The sequence below is a fragment of the Phyllostomus discolor genome, chromosome 5 (assembly GCF_004126475.2).
Source record: "Phyllostomus discolor isolate MPI-MPIP mPhyDis1 chromosome 5, mPhyDis1.pri.v3, whole genome shotgun sequence".
Taxonomy (NCBI): domain Eukaryota; kingdom Metazoa; phylum Chordata; class Mammalia; order Chiroptera; family Phyllostomidae; genus Phyllostomus; species Phyllostomus discolor.
This window is the reverse complement of record NC_040907.2, coordinates 86,844,174-86,864,102: the sequence shown is the minus strand read 5'-3', so window position 1 is coordinate 86,864,102 and position 19,929 is coordinate 86,844,174. Positions and strand designations below refer to the sequence as shown.

The following is a 19,929-nucleotide window of genomic DNA, read 5'->3' as shown; positions in this document are numbered from 1 at the left end:
CACACTTTTCAGGTCTCAGCCACTGAAGTAGCTCTCCAGAACTTCAGCTGCTGCCAGTAGGAGTCCAGCCAACCCTCTTGCACCTCCACACTTCCTACCAGCCTTACTGTGGCGATGTGGTTTCTTCCATAAGTCCTTAGTTATAAGACTTCTCTCCATCTGGTGTTCAGTTGGTTTTTCAGGATGATTTTTTAATAATTTAGTTGTAATTTCATTTCGGTTCAGGGAGGAGGTTAACATAGCTTCTACCTACTCCGCCACCATCTTGGATCTCTCCCTACACCTGGTTTTTAGGCAAAAAATAGCAGGGCAGAGAGCCCCTACTGCATCTACTATTTCTCAATTGCTCTCAGTTCAAAATACCAAATGCCAAAGTGGCATATTTGGGGGTAGTATATTCTGATCCCCTTTGTTACTATGATCTGACTTTGGACTTGGCTATGGGACCGGTATGGTAGGGGACCATTAACAAAAGGGTATGGAGAATACATTGAAGATCTATGCTATAACTAACGGGAGTTCATGTATCCAATAACAATTAACACATGTCTTAGGCTATTGCTAGAGGGTTAAAGGAGGTAAAAGTAAGAAGTTAAGTTGTGCCTCATGTGTAGTAAGTGTGTGCATCAGTTAGCTGTTGTTGTGAGAAGAGGGTTTGAGTTTGCTTACAATGCTCTGGAATTTGCCTTTAATGATGAGTAGAACTTCCTGTAGGAACTGTTGCCACCAGACCCAGGACCTGCACATTCAGCCTGCGGCCTCTGAGCAATGATAGAGCTGCGTGAGTAGAAGACCAGCATTTCCCAAAATGTAAAGGGTGTTATTTGGAGTGGACAGAGGTTCAGAATGAATTTAGGTGTCTAACTTTGTCTTCTCACATTTTAGGGTTTCTTCACTACCAGTATTATTTGTAATTCTTCCCAAGGGAATGCTAGTATTTTCACATTACACGTGCTGGTAAATGCTAGTCCCTGTGTCAAATTAAATTTTCACCTGCTTTAAGCTATTGAAAGCACAGCTAAGCATTTGGAAGGTCCTCCACACATCTGCCCAATCACCCATTTTCTGCAGGCCGTGTTGATCATACACATGAGACCTCCCTATTTCTACGAAACGTGTGTTTGCGAACAAATGCAGTAAGGAGAGCTTCCTGACTAAACCTCAGTGTATGCAACGTGGGCTAAGAGGATGGAGCTTCTCTTTTGTGTTAATTCATTTTGGTAAATACAATTTATCACACTTATGTGCCTTTTAACGCAAGGGGGACAACTTTAAAATTTCAGTAGATTGTTAAAGAAAAAGGAATTCTTTTAACTTAGCCTGCCCTACATTAAAATGATTGTTAAATACCTACTGTGAATGTGCCAGTTGTTGATCCTGAGAAGGGCTTTTTGGATGGTGGAATTACAAACAATACTGAGGCCAAATACCTTTTGCTCTGAGCATTTATGTATATACAAAAATCCACCTTGGATTTAGGCCAAGTAATAAAAGTTTCATGCAACTCAAAATGAAAGTGTATTGCAGATTTCTGATCCCTGAAGGTTTTTGTGCTGAAGTATGTGGTGATGAGTAAAGACCATTGTATTTTACCATGTTACACAGTTATTGTCATTATCCAAAGAGCAGCAGTTGCTGGGACCATGGACCTAAGTGGTTAGAAGAATATCAAATTTCAAAAGAAAAAAGGTAGTGAGATGTAGTGAAGAATTTAATTAGCAATTCAGTGCATTTCACTTCTGTTAAGCAAACCGATTTCTTGTCAATGAAATGATACTCAATTGCCTGTCTTTCCATGTCTTCTTACCAAGGTATGCTCTCAAATGTGCCACCAAGAGTGGTGTGGACAGCACTTTGAGAACCCTCTCTGCCCAAGAGAATTTCCAAGAGCTAGGCTGTTCAGTAAAGCAGGCAGTTTTGGCACAGGAGCTCTTTGTAGTGACCACAGACATGGAAGATTACAGGGACAGCCCGTGGCCAGTTCCTTCAGCTACTACAGTGTGCCTAAATGGGAGAGGTGTGGTGTGCTCGCAGGTGAAGATTCCTGTTGCCAGTCCTAGGGCAGAATGAGGAATGTTAGGTTGATATTATCACTCTTTCTTTAAAGGCTGCATTTTTTATTTGCCCCTACCACATATACAGTTGTTGTTGCTTTTGACAGATAAATGCAAAGTATTGTTCTAAGGTTAATTAGTATTAATGCGGCAAAGTAATATGGTAAACAGTAATGCAAATATTTGCTCAATTTTCTTGGGCTTTAAAGTCTTCAAGTTCTTTAATATAAAATTAAATCTAAACAACCAAACATTTAAATGATTCACAGAGATGTTATGGAAATAAGTTACATAATGCATGGAAATATTTTGACCCATTTGGAAAAAAGATGCAATAACAAGTTATTTGTATTTTAAATGGCCAAGCAAATGAACTTTTAAGGCAATACAGCACTAAGATCAAAATAACCATCCATTTATTATAGTGCCTGGTACTGCAAGCCCCGTCCTGCTTCTGACATCCCAGGAGATGCAGAGGTTAATTGCATTTTTAAATTCATAGAATTTTAGACTTCACAAGACTTTAGAGATGCCTCTTCTCCATGAAAGGCAAAATTAAAGCTCTCCTAAGGGGTAAAGGCCTACCAGATTTTGTCAGTAAATCCAGGGATGTGATTAATGTGTTCATTTGCATAAATTTACATGTTGGGTTCAGAATCCTTTAACTCCAAGTTAGCAAAGTAAAGTTAGCTAATGGGCTCCCTTCCCCTGGATGCAATCCAGTTGTCAGGGATTGAGTGAATGAGTCCCAGCCTGTCCTTTCCTGTCCTTTCAATGCCAGGATGGATACTCAAGGGAAGTGCTGCATTTTACTGGTAGTATTTTTTATATACTACTTTTCTTAGATAAGTGTCTTTAACATTTCATATAATAAGAGCGTGGTGATGATGAACTCCTTTAACTTGACCTTATCTGGGAAGCACTTTATCTGCCCTTCCATTTTAAATGATAGCTTTGCTGAATAGAGTAATCTTGGATATGGGTCCTTGTCTTTTATGACTTTGAACTTCTTCCCAGCCCCTTCTGGCCTGCAAGGTTTCTTTTGAAAAATCAGCTGATAGTCTTATGGGCACTCCTTTGTAGGTAACTGTCTCCTTTTCTCTTGCTGATTTTAAGATTCTCTCCTTATCTTTTAATTTTGAGTAATGTGATTATGACGTGACAAGGCTTCCTTGATGTGTGTGCTTCCTTGGGTCCAACTTTTTTGGGACTCTCTGAACTTCCTGGACTTCCTAGAAATCTATTTCCTTTGGCAGATTGGAGAAGTTCTTCTTCATTATTTTTTCAAATAAGTTTTCAATTTCTACCTTCTCCTTTTCTCCTTCTGGCACCCCTATAATTTGAATGTTGGAATGTTTAAAGTTGTCCCAGAGGTACCTAAGCCTCCCCTCATTTTTTTTGCATTCTTGTTTCTTCATTTTGTTCTGGTTGAATGTTTGTTTATTCCTTCTGCTCTAAATTGTTGATTTGAGTCCCAGTTTCCTTCCCGTCACTATTGGTTCCCTATACATTTTTCTTTATTTCACTTTTCATAGCCTTTACCTTTTCCTCTATTTTTCGACCATACTCAGCCAATTCTGTGAGCATCCTGATTACCACCAGTTTTTTAAACTGTGCATCTGATAGGTTGGCTATCTCTTCATCGCTTAGTTGTATTTTTTGTGGAACTTTGATCTGTTCTTTCATTTGGACCTTTTGTGTGTGTGTGTCTCGGCTCCCCTGTTAAGTAGTAAGGGGCAGAGCATTAGGTATTCACCAGGGCAGGGCAACCTAGGTTACTACTGCAGCCTTTTTTATTTACTTCCTGATTTATAGTTTTGTGGGTGAGTAAGATTGCTATATATCTGAAATATTTTTATGTAGACTTTTTCCTTCTGAATAACTTGGCAATACCTTCCTATTCACACATTTGAGGGAAGCAGAAGGAAAATTGATATGCATAATTTTTATGTGAATTATCCTTAAAAATAATGTTGATCACAAGCTAGGCCATTTACCTATGTCTCCTATCCTCTTTCCTTTGTTGCTCATTTATTTTTGATGGTTACTAATGGCAGGAGGAAAAAATAAAAGGTATTTTTTGGCTCTTTTTCAGCAGCACTAATATGAAATTTTAATGAAGAAATTTGAGTTTAATGACCAAGAGGAATTTCCATTGTTCATGCTTTATTTTCTCCCATAAATTGGAAATCCACAGTTAATTGAATATTCCATCATAGATAGTTACTCTCCATAAATTTTAAATCGTTTGAAGGTCATGTTTTATATTGACTAGTGAACACAATAATTTTAAACTAAAATTTTAAAAATTACATTCTTTTACCTAAATTTTAACCCTTGCTACATGATGAAAGCTTTGACTTGCTTTTTGTATACTAGGACAAGCTTATTTCTTATAAGTGGGAGGGGGAGGGGAAGTCAGAAAATTCCATCTGTGGACACATAGCCTTTATTATGTCACAGTGATACTTTTAATAGAAATATAACCAATCCATAAGAAAAGGCTGTGTGGATGTGAGGACAGTTAATTAGTTGAGTATGATCTTTGTTTTTCCCCTCACAAATGAAGGACGTGTTCATCTTCTAGTCTGGGAATATGTGAGGAGAGGACTGTGAATTTTAGCCATAGCCACCAACTCTCAGGCTCCAGCTTGCAGCATACTGCACTGTCTGAATACCGAAGCCTAAAACCAAATGAAAGAGAAGCCCAGATCTCACCATGGCGAGATCCCTATGCCCTACTGCAAAAGAACCAGATGGTGTTTTATATGTGGCCTTGACTTTGATAAATTGGTTTACACTTTGAAAAGTCTGACTGCAACAAAATGTCAGTGGTTATGAGGACAGATCCAAGTCCTAATTAGAGCCTTAATTTTGATGAATTATGGGTTAAAGACCTTAAATGTTTTTAAGCACCAAAAAGAAATCCTGGACAGAAATGCTCCTGAACTTTTCCTGTAGGGCATAAGGGGAGCATCTACTACAGGATACTTGCATCTTTCTTTCTGTTACTTTTTTAGTTGTGTGTGTTTTTTTCTGTACAAAGCTATTACATTTTTTTTAATCCCCTTAGAACCTTACCAAAAAACTGTAGTTATATAAGGTTGTTTTTGGGTCCTAATGTTTTGAATATACTTTTTCTTGTTTGTATATAATTTTTGTAAGTATTTAAGTAGATTAGTCCATTAATTTACCATCATTTCTTTGACTTTATTATTGGACATTTAGACTAGGACTTGACTCCTACAAAGGGGGGGCATATGTAGGGATAGCCTGAGTTCTGTGAACTGAGATTTTCAGAAGTTCCTTACCATGGGGGAAGAAATTCCTAGTGCTGCCACCTTTCAGCCCTGGAAAGCTTTTTCTTTCTCTTTGCCCTTATATTACACTCATCCATCAAAACTGCAACTGTGGATTTACTCAGACATCTCTTTTCCATAACTCCACCTAATAAACAGCTGGAGAAAAGTCACCCAGTTTGGCAAATTGGTATTACCATCCTGGATATTACCATCCTCAACTGACTCTTCTCATCGCTAGACAAGTGCTGGAGTCTGCTCATTCTCTCAGTCTCTGAAAATATTTGTTGTTTTATTTTTTTTTAATTTAAGTTAGTTTATTGTTCAGTTACAGTTGTCTGTATTTTCTCTCCACCCCTCCCCCCAACCATCTCACCTTTAACTGGAACATAATCAACAGAAGAAAAGGAAACAAAATATAACCGGAGTCATTGAAATACTCGTTTTAAACCCCTCTTTCCCAAACATCCAATCCTCTCACTCTTTGTTTTCCTCATAATGCACCCCAGAAGCTATAACATAAAAAAAACAAACTCAATTGTCTTAGCTGATTCCACTTTCTTTTAATTTTTAATTTTTGTACATATTTTAAATACCTTGCTTCCTATAATCTCTTGAGATGTTATTTTGCCATTCTAAAATGTTAGGAAATGTTCCTAATTAAAGTCTGCTTTTATTTCATCACTAATAAGGCTAAGTAGGTCACTAATTTTCATCTAAGTATGACTTTGACTACATTCCAAACATTTTATGTGTTATCATTTTCATTATTTTTAAAATATTTTCTTATTATGTAGTGAACTTTTTTCTTAGGCCCAATTATTATTTGAGTTTACTTTAAAAAAATAAGTTTTTTTCTTCATACATTTACTACATTGTAGTCAGTAAGTATATGCTGATGTTGTCCTTGCTAAAGTCACTAACGACATCCTGACTGCTAAATTCAACGGGGCTCTTTTCAACCTTTGTATTGTCCTTTCTAGGACTCGCACAGTCTTATCTGCTACTCTGCCTATAAAGTTTGCCGACTTGTCTCGTCTTTCCTGCCTCTGATCTTAAATATTGGTATTATTTTCTATGGCTCTGCCCAAGGCTAGCTTTTCTTTTCATTTTACGGCTTGCCTTGGAACAAACTCATCTATCCCCACAATTTTGCTTCACTCTTCCTTGTTAAGGATTTATAAGTTTATTACCAGCCTGCACCTTCTCACCTGAGAGACACATTCAAAACATTTCTGGTAGCCCACTGGACATACCTACTTTTGTTGTCTTATTGTTGTTTCAGAATAACCTGTCTGAAAAACTTTTAGAGCATTTTTTTTTTCAGTCTTCACCTGAGGATATGTTTATTGATTTTAGAGAGAAAGAGGAAGAGAGACATCAATTGAGAGAGAAACATCGATTGGTTGCTTCTCGTTTGATACCAACAGGGGATCAAACCTGCAACCTAGGTATGGTCTCTGACCAGGAATCTGAACTTTTGGTGTACAGGATGCTTCCACCAACTTAACCACCCGATCCAGGCTAGATCCTATTGTTTTTATCTACTAAAAAGTTCTTGAACCTTTTCTTCATTCCCATAACACTGCTTTCATTTAATTTCCTATCATATACCTCACTGGGCTATATATATTTACCTAAGTATGTATTTTTCCCTATCTTTTCTTACATATATTGAACCTTCTCTATTGTTCATATTCTTTATTGTGGTATGTTATTGATTTTATTATATCACTAGGAATTTAAAAATTATTAAGAAATAATTATAATAATTTAGAAAGCATAAACTTCAGTAGTCAAAAGAATTATTAACATGGCATATTTTATTGTAGTTTTCTGTACCTATATTTTCTGTGTTTGAGATCATACTAAATACAAAGTTATATCCTTAACTTAAAAATTCTTAACATTAGGCCCTGGCTGGCGTAGCTCAGCGGATTGAGCGCGGGCTGCGAACCAAAGTGTAGCAGGTTCGATTCCCAGCCAGGATACATGCCTGGGTTGCAGGCCATGGCCCCCAGCAACCATACACTGATGTTTCCCTCTCTCTCTATCTCCTCCCTTTCCTCTCTAAAAATAAATAAATAAAATTTTTTTTAAAATCTTAACATTAGAGAATAAAATTTAATTCAGACTCAGTACCTTTTACTAAAATAAATTCCAGAAAGAGCAAAGAATTAAACATAAAAAGATAAACCATAAAAGTTTTCAAGAATACATAGGTGAGTGTTTTTGTGATCTCACAGTACAGAAATCTTTTGTACATATGATGTATAACCCAGAAGCCATAACATAAAAATTGATATATGTGACTACATAAAAACTGAACATTTCTTCATGACAAAAATATTCATACCATAAACAATGTCAAATGACAAACTAGAGAGAATATTGCAACTCTTCACAAAGGGCTTGCTTCTTAAACACCTTCTTATTACTTAAGTCTTACAGAGAAGTCAAAAGGGCAAATTACTGAATTATGTATGAAAAGGTAAAGGATACAAACAGAAATACATGTGTCTTTAAATTTGTTAAAAGGTGATGAGTAGCAAAGATCAGAAAGTTTGACAGCACATTGTGTTGGCAAAGGTGTTGGGAAACAGGCACGCTTACAGATTGCTGGTGGAAGCATAGGTTGGTCCCTCTACGGAGAATTTTGGCAATATTTTATTAAACCTACAAACATACATATCCTTTTCTACCAACTTCATTTCTAGGAATTGATCCTACAGACACAATACTAGAGTAAATAAAGATATTGATTACCACATTGCTTGCAACAGTAAGATTGGAAACAACCCAAACATTAATAAAGGGCTGGCTAAATAATTTATAATTCTACCATACAGTGGAATACCATACAACCATTTTGAGTCAGTTTCATTTGTATTGATATGAAATGATCACTAAGATGCATTTTAATTGAAAAATTAAATGTGCACAGTATGTTTAGAATGCTACCACTTGTGAAGTTAAGATGTATGCAAAGAACATGTACATATGTACACAAAGAGCTCCTGTAATATGAATCTAATATCTTCATAAGAAACTGCCAGTGATCGTGTATCTAGAGAGAAGAACTAAAGAACGGGAATGGGTTGTGTGAGGGACAGGAAGAGAGGGAGACTGCTATTTCTCCTTACATCTCTGTATCTTTGGCTTTTGAACCTGTGACTTTAATTTTTTTAAACATCTATTTTAAAAACTGCACAATGTCATAATTTATGTAGCTACCTCTCTATTGTTGAACATTTAGGTTGTTTCTATTTTTAATGCTTATGGATAATTCTAAAATAACTATCTTCTGTATGTATCCCTGTACATATTTGAGATTATTTCTATAGGATCACCAATAGTAGAATTGCTAGGTAAAAAATTTTATGCTATTTTCCCAAAATAAGTACCAGTTCATACTCCCACCAATAGGATGTACACGCCCTTTGCTTTTTAAAAAGAATTCTGCTAATTTCATGGACAGAAAATTTTACCTTGTTTGAAAGTACATTTTCTTTGATTATGACTAAGGCTGAACATTTCATATATTAAGATTAGTGTATTTCAACCTTTTTCATCTCATAACACACATAAACCAATTACTAAAATTCTGTGGCACACCAAAAAACACACCTTTTGCCAATCTGACAGCCATTGTTGTGTTGGTTGTTGTCTTTTTTTTTTTTTTTTGGACAGTCTAAAGGGAAAGAGATCATTGCCCCTGGTTAAATAGTCAGGTGTTGCATGTTTTAAAAATTCTTGCAGCGTATCAGTTCAAAATTGCTGATCTAGCTCCATCTACTTCATTCTTTTTTAATTGAAAAGAGTAGTCCCTCTTTATGCTCACTTACAAGGTATTGTTTCATGCCTCTTACCCATTTGTTGTTTCTGGTTTTAGTGTCTTTCTACTAGATTTATATATGCTAAGGATATTAGTCTTTTGCCATATTTGCTTCTAACTGGGTTAGGTCTTTTGGGTAAGAATTAGCCAAAAGAATCAAGCTGGAGAAGAATACTCCATATATGGAGATGGAGGCCTAATGGACAGAGAGCAAACGAAGTCTTCTCAAATGGCTGGAGTGGGTGATTTGTGTGGGAGTGGTGCTTGATGGATTGGGATTGATAAATAGGAGCATACTGTTCTTGCGAATGTATTTTACCCTTATCCTGAGAATACTGGAAAACCATTAGGGAATTTCAAACATCTGCCCCAAAGCAGTTTTGGTCTCCACAGTGGGTTTCCTGAAAGTAACTTCACCTCCTCACTACACAGCCCTTCTCACTGGTCACTGTCCTCTTTTTTAAAACAAGCTCAATTGCTTCACTTGCTCTTACTGCTTATGTTGATAGCTCTTTCCCTCATAAAGAGCTCAGCCACTTAAGACATTCGTGGCTCTTGAACTATTTGTAGAAACACTTGAAGCAGTTTTTGAGAGATAAGGTAATTTTTTTAAGCTTTGTGATACCAGAGACAGTTTTTTAAATATTTTTAAATGTATAACAAGTTGGCTTATACCAAGTATTTATCAAAGATTGAATAGAGTTTATCGACCTCTGGAGGAAGCACATAGCCTAGAGTTGAAAATCAAAGACTCTGTGGTCAGCTGGGTTCAGAACCTAGCTCTACCATTGAACATGTGACTTGTCCTAAATATTTTAAATATCTCTGGCTAATAGTTTGTGAGGATTAAATGAAATAAGGTATATCCAGTACTTCACACAACACCCTTTACTTGCTACCTGTGCTGTAAGTCATAGATATTGTTATCACTTTGACTCTCAAAACAACACTACAAATGATTCAATTTTGAAAACAGAAATCTGAGGATATACTTACTCATATTTCATTCAGTATTATCTGGTTAAAGTTCTTTCTTTGTCCTTTCTTAAAGTACTTTTTCTCTGACCCTGGAGTTTAGGGTTTTATAAGTAAACATATTGGGATCATCCTCTGGTTGTTAAATCTCAGTGAGCCTTCTCAATTTTTTTATAATCACTTCTGGGACATTTTCTTCCATTATAATTTTAATTACCTATTCAGTTCAGTTTGTTCACATTTATTATTCATAGGCTATATATCTTTGCTTGTTCTGAAGGTTAATTTTTTAACATATTACTCATGAATTCATTTAATTTTTTTGTGTTTTAGATTTGATTTTCTACCTTGCACTCTATTATGATTTCTATAAAGCAGTGTTAATTTTTACTTCCTTCAGCTATATGCATAATTATTCTCTAGGATTGCAGTCTTTGTTTTGTGGGGATTTTTTCCTCCTCTTTTGTTTTTCTTAAATGGGCAAATATAACTCCTGTTTAATTTACTTTAAAAGTCAACCTATTGAATAATAATTGACATAAAATAAATGCATCCATTTTAGGTGTACCATTTAATATTTTGACAGACATATAGGCCTGTGAAACCACCACCCTAGTCAAGATAAGAACTGTTACATTATCCCCATTACATTAACTGTTACTTAGCCCCTTTGTGTCCACTTTGAATGGCTTCTGTTTCCTCTTACATCTCTTTATACGCAGACTTCATCCCCACTGAGGTCTGCAGTCAATAACCTTGTTGATCTCCACTATATCCCCAGCACCTCACATAGTGCTTACATAATAGGCATTCAAAACCTATTTCTTCAATAATGTCTCATGGCAAATTTTTTAATTGTTACCTTTCAGAGGTTATTTCGGTCTGTGCTACAAAACCTTTTCATTTTTTCAGTTTCTTATTCTTTGTTATGTTTTTCTTATTTATTATTGTCATTTGTCTTGAATGTCTTTTTTATATTGCCTGTGATATTTTGATAAGTTCATTTGTTCAGTAAATATTTTTTGAGCACCATCTCTGAACCAGGTACCTTAGATGCAATGGTAAACAAGAAAGATAAAATGTTCCTACTGTATGGAGCTTACATCCTAGCAAGAACTCTCATAACAAGGAAGATTTTCTCTCTCTTCCTCACTGTTATCTACCCGAAGTACTTCTGATCTTGAAATCATTCTTGAGCTTTCTCTCTGTTGGTGTTACTATCCATTTTATTATATACCACACATATACATACATACCATAATCCCAAGGCTGTGGCGTGAGAAATAAGAGCCTGAACCAAGATACAGACTGATGATTTGGGGAAGTGGAAGGTGACTCAGGGATGTAGAAGGCTGAATCAGTAAGATTGTGTGATTGAATGAATATAAGAAATTAAGGGAAAAGAAGGAATTTAGGATGAATCCCCAAATGTCTAACTTGGACAGTTGGTTGTATGAAGACACTCCTACCTAGTAGGAAGGGAATATTGACCACTGTGGGCAAGAGGAAAGGAAAATGGTGACTTCCATTTTGCAAGTGGTCAGTGGGAGAAGCTGTAGTGGATATAGTGGGTACCTTTTGTTGGCAAGTCCAAAAGGCAGTTGAATCATATGTATGTAGAACTCAGAAAGGAGGTGTGGGGGCGAGAAATATTTGTTATCCAGTGGCATGTAGTACGTGATAGTTGGGTGCAAATGCAATTACTGGAGGAGATTTTATTAAAAAGAAAAGAGATACATTACAGAGCCCTAGAGAATACAATGTATAATGCAGCATTATAATGTACAATGCAGCAGAATAAGATTAGCCCACAAAGAAAACTAAGAAGAAACAGTAGAACGAAAGAACAAGAAGAGAAACCGACCAGCTATGGAACTCTCCATTCAGTGAAGCAAATATATTTATAGATATTTAGGTAAAAGACTGCAAACGATGTCATCTAACTCATAATAAAAATTATTGACTTTAAGAGGTACTATTTTTACTAAAAATTACAACTTAAGTTGCCTAAAATTGGTGGCTTATGTATATACTGAGTATTGTCTGCCTGTTAAGGCTTGATGACATTTTGGCAGTTGACCTCAAAAAGTGAGCAGACAGCAGTGTCATGGAGACATACAACATGCCTGCATTAGGTAACATGGCCCCAAAGATGTATAAGAGTGAACAGAAGATCCAAAAGCAGCAGCAGATTCCAGAAACACATTGATACTGTCATCTTAGCACTGTGGAATCTAGAGGCATGGCAGAATTAAGCAGCTTCCTCTTCGTGCCTATAAAAGAAGCATTGTCTTCAGGGGCAAGGCATGAGTGAGTAATTGAGAGTACGTGGAAGGTATTTCCTTTCAAGCAATTGAAGGAGTTTGCCCCAAAGAGACCAACAGAAAGAGTTGCGTTGTTACTGAGATACTTGACTTGGGATTGGGGAAAGGAGGAAAAAGCACAGATGTTTCTACAGGATGGATAAGCAGAGAAAGCAACATTGGGGTGGTTGTGAAGGATGACGGAAATGAGGGGTAATACATCAACTGGTCTTCCAAGTGCACCTTTTGGATGTGAAAGCTAATGTGAGCTTCCACATGCCGAGGAGGCTGTGATTATTATCGCCTGTGTTTGGCCGACAGTGGTTCTGGGAGAAAGGGAAGTAGAACCTCATACTACAGAGCTTTCATTACCACCTGCTGTACTGCTTTGCAGCTGGAAAATTGGAATGATGAATCTCATAAAGTTTGATCCTTGCTGTGGTAAAAGGACAGCAAGTAGAAAGATCAGTGGACACTTGGAGGCACACAGGTGGACAAAGGCTGGGGTGGTGATGAAAAGCCAAATGGGAATCAACTGCACAAACAAGTGCCAAGAAACTGAAAGACTCAGGAGGAGAGGGAGAGCATTGATTTGTGTGAGAAGCATAGCCTTACTTTACTGGTCTGTGGATGCCGTCTGCTTGCTCACAGTTGGTACCTGTTGCTTTATGTGTTCATTTTTCATGTCTTGTTTCAAAGAGCATTTGACTCATAGTAAGATCATCCTAATGCAAGGCACTGTGTAGCAGCTGACATTTTCATTGCAGCATCTGCACATTTCTCTTTGAAATGTTCTTGCTCAGTGATGTACTCTAGAGGCTGATAGACAAAATGGTTTACTTCAGTAACAGTGAAAAAATTGCAAATGATAAAAATCAGGGTAGGAGCAAGATGGAAATAATAATTGGTGGTTGGCCCTTTCTTACAAAATTTGAAAATTCAGCTAGATTTATGACTACCTACACAAAATGATCATTTGAAATAAGAATTCATACAACTGAAAAATTGTTCATGAAATAGTTTTATCATTCTAAACCAATGCAATGCCTACTCTTTAGTAGACATTGCATGGGAAAAGGAAACTCCTTAGGTGTTAGATCTGGAGAAGGAAGAAGAGCAAGAAAGAGAGGAGGCAAGCAACTATTATATCATTCATGTCAAACCCACATCCAAAATTTAAACAACTTTTGATTGCTGTAGACACATTTAATTTGGAGATCTAGATTTATTCCTTTAGGTATGAACTTTGGAGATTTGGGGAGACAACAAGAATACACAGCAAAATATTTATATAAAATGCTGGACCTTGAGCTCAATTGATAATAAATTGTTGAGGGTTGTCGGCTATTATTTTATATCTTGCTATAGTTTAAATTTGTGTTTTTCTTATGAGTGAGGCTAGATATATTTTCATGTTTATAAGCTATTTGATTAAACTAACAATTCTCAGAAAATGATATATAGTCTTTTCTCACTCTTCTATTGGATTATTGATAGTTTTCTTATAATTTCTTTGAGCTCTTTACTGTTTTTACATTATTTTATTTTTTGGTAATTGACCTTTTTTTACCATCTCACATTATACTTAGCTGTATTGTGCAATATGTATCATCAGAGGTTTTGCAGTGAACCCAAATGATATTAAGTGTTAAGAGAATTAACATTTGTGATATGATTTTCTTCTTTTTTAAGATTTTATTTATTTAATTTTAGAGAGGGAAGGGAGGGAGAAAAAGAGGGAGACAAACATAAATGTGTGGTTGCCCCTCGCACGCCCTCTGCTAGGGACCTGGCCCGCAACCCAGGCATGTGCCCTGACTGAGAATCAACCAGCGACCTTTTGGTTCACAGGCCAGAACTCAATCCACTGAGCCATCCAACCAGGGCTGTGATATGATTTTCAAAAATATATATTTTCCTACTTACTGGTTTTACTGTCTGTGTATAATGTGGGTGTGTTATTGTTTTTGTTTTCAATTACAGTTTACATTCAATATTATATTACTTTCAGGTATATGGTATAATGGTTAGACATTATATAACTTACAAAGTGATCCCCTCTATTAGTCTGTTAACCACCTGGCACCATACATAGTTATTACAGTATTATTGACTATATTCCCTATGCTGTACTTTATATCCCCATGACTGTTTTGTAACTGCCAGTTTTTACTTATTAATCCCTTCCCTTTTTTCATCCAGCCCTCGAAACACCCTCCCATCTGTCTACCATCAGTCTATTCTGTGTAGGAGTTTATGTTTTGAGTGTTCATTTATTTTGTCTTTTAAATTCCACATATAAGTGAAATCATATGGCATTTGTCTTTCTGTCTGACTTACTTCACTTAGCATAATACCCTCTAGGTCCATCTATGTTGTTGCAAATGGTAAGATTTTATTCTTTTTTATGGTTGAGTAAATATTCCATTGAATATATGTGCCATGTCTTCTTTATCTGATCATCAGTTGATGGACACTTAGGTTGCTTCTATACCTTGGATATTATGTATGAAATGTCCTTTTTTGTCTCTATGATATAGCCTTCATTTTAAAGTCTGTTTTGTCTGATATAAGTATTGCTACCCAACATTTTTTGTTGCCATTTGCATAAAATAATCCTTTTTTATTCTTTTACTTTTAGTCTGCACACGTCTTTCCTCTGAAGTAGGTCTCTTATAGCTGTCTTTTTCCCCCCTAGATTCAGCCACCCTATGTCTTTTGATTGGTGCATTTAATCCATTTACATTTAAAGTAATTATCCATAGTTGCGTAGTTATTGCCATTTTGTTATTCATATTTTTATTTGTTTTTCTTCTTTTTCTTAAAGAGTTCCCTTTAACATTTCCTTTTTTTTTTTTTTTTAAGATTTTATTTATTTATTTTTAGAGAGGGAAGGGAAGGAGAGAGAGAGACAGAGACAGAGACATCGATGTGCAGTTGCTGGGGGTCATGGCCTGCAACCTAGGCATGTGCCCTGACTGGGAATCGAACCTGTGATGCCCGGTTCGCAGCCTGCACTCAATCCACTGAGCTACGCCAGCCAGGGCCAACATTTCTTATAATACTGATTTGGTGCTGATGAACTCTTTCTTAAGCTATTTTCTAATTCCCTTAAGCTTTGGAAGAACTTAGGTCTTTATATTGTAAGCCATACTCCCTTTTTTCTAGCTACTCTTGGCTACTCACTAGCTTTTAGAGAAATCCATTTAATAATGACTACTATTGCCAATTTAATTTTTCCAAACAGCCCATGCAGCATCCTGAATAAAGAATCAAACCAATGGATGATTCTCTGAGGTTAATTTCTATTATAAAATCAATCTTCATATTAAATAAAATATTCAATTTAAATTATGTTGTCCCCACTCTGTCCCCATCACCCCCCAAAAAGAAACTGTTTTGGAGTACTATGTGGGTATGAGGAAGACTGATTTTGTGTCTTATAAACAATCATTATGCTGTGCAAGAAAGTAAGCCAGAAATTGCTTTTACCTTGCTGTCTAAAATCTTTTTAGATTAGTAACTGTATGTGAAGAAAATTATGTGTAATATAAGTCTGTTAGTAAAGTCCTCCCATATGCCTTCATGAGTGAATGAGTCCCAGTTATAAAGCGTCTGCTAGTACAAGGATTCCATTTCCAGTTATTGTTGCCCTGAGAGAAGCTTATCTACAACTACTCCAGTTGGTTCATGTGGGATTAAGATGAAAGTCTTGGGTAGTGGTTTACTTCCTAAAAATGCAAGTTCCTAAACTGACTTCTACTTTATGGTTGTTAAAGTTACAAGATACCTTTTTAATCTTGCTTTTAAATGCAAATGGACCTGATATTTAAATGATTCATTTAAAGTTTATTTTTACTTTAGAAATGTTTATCTAAAACAAATAGGCCCTTACACATAACAGGTTTGCTGAGAAAAAGAACTGTCACCCAATTGAAAGAACAGATCAAAGCTCGAGAAAAAATACAACTAAGCGATGAAGAGATAGCCAACCTATCAGATGCAAAGTTCAAAACATTGGTGATCAAAATGCTCACAGAATTGGTTGAGTATGGTTGCAAAATAGAGGAAATAGTGAAGGCTATGAAAGGTGAAATAAAAATATACAGGCACTTCTAGCCAAGATGGAGGTGTACATAGACACACTGTACCTCCTCGTACAACCTAAAGAAGGACAACAATTTAGAAAGAAAAAACAACCAGTAAACAGAAAATTGAACTGTATTGAAGTCCAGCAACCAAGGAGTTAAAGTAGATACATTCATCCAGACCAGTAGGAGGGGCAGAGTACAGCGGTCAGGTGGAGAGAGGTCACACCAAAGTTGTGGCTGGCAGACCCCGGGAGCATAAGGCGGCAGCAGGCAGACCCAGCGAAGTATTGGATTATGGAGGGGCACAGTGCACAAGGTGGCTGGTGGATGGGGTGGTCCCACATTCACGCACAGATAAACCAGGTGAAACTGGGGAGGGAGACTGACCACACAACCCAGGGAAATAAAGCCTCAAAACACCAATGGAAAACACCTGTAGGGGTTGAAGTGCCAGGAAAAACACCCAGCCTCACAGGAGGGTTCAGTGGAGGAGACCCACAGGGTCCTAGAACATACACAAACCCACCCAAATGGGAATCAACACCAGAAGGGCCCAATTTGCTTGGAGGAAGTAGGGGAGGTGACCGAATCTGGCAGAGAGCAGAGCAAGCGTCATTTTTCCCTCTCGGACCCCTGCCCCACATACAGTGTCACAGCCCAACCACTGGGTTGCCCTGCCCTGTGAACACCTAAGGCTCCACCTCTCACTATGTAACAGGTGCATCAAGACAAAAAAAAATGGCCCAAATGAAAGAACAGATCAAAACTCCAGAAAAAATGCAACTAGACAATGAAGAAATAGCCAGCCTATCAGATGCACAGTTCAAAACACTGGTAATCAGGATGCTCACAGAATTGGTTGAATTTTGTCAGAAATTAGATGAAAAAATGAAGGCTATGCTAATTGAAATAAAGGAAAATGTACAGGGAACCAATAGTGATGGGAAGGAAACTGGGACTCAGATCAATGGAGTGGACCAGAAGGAAGAAAGAAACATTCAATCAGAAAAGAGTGAAGAAACAAGAATTTAAAAAAATGAAAAGAGGCTTAGGAACCTCCAGGACATCTTTAAATGTTCCAACATCTGAATTATAGGGGTACCAGAAGAAGAGGAAGAGCAACAAGTGGAAAAGTTATTTGAACAAATAATAAAGGAGAACTTCCCGAATCTGGCCAAGGAAACAGACTTCCAGGAAGTCCAGGAAGCTCAGAGAATCCCAAAGAAGTTGGACCCAGGGAGGAACACACCAAGGCACATCATAACTACATTACCCAAGATTAAAGATGAGGAGAGAACCTTAAAAGCAGCAAGAGAAAAAGAGACAGTTCCCTACAAAAGAGTGCCTATAAGACTGTCAGCTGATTTTTCAAAAGAGACTTTACAGGCAAAAAGGGGCTGGAAAGAAGTATTCCAAGTCATGAAAGGCAAAGACCTACATCCAAGATTACTCTATTCAGCAAAGCTTTCATTTAGAATGGAAGGGCAGATAAAGTGCTTCCCATATAAGGTCAAGTTAAAGGAGTTCATCATCACCAAGCCCTTATGATATGAAATGTTAAAGGGACTTATCTAGGAAAAAGAAGATAAAAAACATGTATAGTAAAATGACAGCAAACTCACAATTATTAACAACCACACCTAAACAAAAAGAAACTAAGCAAACAACTAGAACAGGAACAGAATCACAGAAATGGAGATCACATGGAGGGTTATCAACAGGGGAATGGGAGGAGGAGAGAGGGGGAAAAGGTACAGGGAATAAGTAGCATAAATGGTAGATAGAAAATAAGGGGAAGGTAAGAATAGTATGGGAAATGTAGAAGTCAAAGAACTTATAAGTGTGACCCATGGACATGAACCAAAGGGGAGAATGTGGGTGAGAGGGGGTGTGCAGGGTGGAGGGGAGTGAAGGGGGGAAATAGGACAGCTGTAATAGCATAATCAATAAAATATATTTAAAATATATATATACAGGGAACCAACAGTGGCAGAAAGGAAAATGGGAATCAAATCGACAATTTAGAGCAGAAGGAAGTAATAAACATTCAATCAGAACAGAATGATAAAGCAAAAATTCAAAAAGAAAACAGGCTTAGGAACCTCCAAGGCAATTTAAACATTCCAACATCCGAATCATAGGGGTGCCAGGAGAAGAAGAACAAGAAATTGAAAACTTATTTGAACAAAAATGGAAGGAGAACTTCCCTAATCTGGCAAAGGAAACAGACTTCCAGGAAGTCCAGGAATCTCAGAGAATCCCAAAGAAGTTGGACCCAAGGAGGAACACACCAAGCCACATCATAATTACATTACCCAAGATTAAAGATGAGGAGAGAATCTTAAAAGCAGCAAGAGAAAAAGAGACAGTTCCCTACAAAGGAGATCCCATAAAACTATCAGCTGATTTCTCCAAAGAAACCTTGCATGCAAGAAGGGGCTGGAAAGAAGTATTCCAAGTCATGGAAGGCAAGGGCCTAGATACATATAAGAGTACTCTATTCAGCAAAGCTATCATTTAGAATGGAAGTTAGATAAAGTGCTTCCCATATAAGGTGAAGTTAAAGGAGTTCATCATCACCAAGCCCTTTTCATATGAAATGTTAAAGGGACTTATCTATGAAAAGATCAAAACTATGAACAGTAAAATGACAACAGACTCACAATTATCAACAACTGAACCAGAAAACAAAAACAAAAAAGTAAAAACTAAGCAAATAGCTAGAAAAAGAGCAGAATCACAAATGGAGATCACAAGGAGGGATATTAGCCGGGATGAAAGGTGTGAGAATGAGATCAAGGTGCAGGAAATAAGCTTAAATGGTAGGTACAAAATAGACTGGGGGAAGTTAAGAATAGTATGGTAAATGGAGAAGCCAACGAACTTACATGTCTGACCCGTGAACATGAACTAAGAGGGGGCAGAATGCTGGTGGGAGGAGGGGTGCAGGGCAGAGGGGAATAAAGGAGATAAAAAATGGGACAACTTTAATATCATAATCAATAAAATATACTTTAAAATTGAATAAGGTTCCCTAGTAAGTTTTATCCTCCTCCCAATATCCACCTACCCCAGCTCCCTGGGGAATGATATTCTTCTCCTATTTCTTTGTCTCTATTTCTATTCTTCTGTTTCTAAACATTGCTAATAGTTTCACATGCATTATATAGCAGGTGTTCAAAGTTAAGAGCCAGGCAATCTGAGATGATGCAAAGACTAGTGGAAATTGTCTAATATGTTTGACTTGGGCTGCTTCTCCTTAGTGCCTTGTCTTTAATATGGTGCAGACAGGTGGGCCTGGGGATCAAGACCATGACTCTCAGAGTGTGGGAGTTTATCAGGTTAAGGACTCTTGACTCTTCTGTTATGGCT

General features: G+C 37.0%; 1 protein-coding gene across 2 annotated transcripts in view; it reads left to right on the top strand.

Moving 5' to 3' along the window:
- The window catches only part of LYRM4 (LYR motif containing 4), a 166,887-nt gene that overhangs the window by 27,907 nt on the left and 119,051 nt on the right, over positions 1-19,929 (top strand). The window lies entirely within an intron of this gene.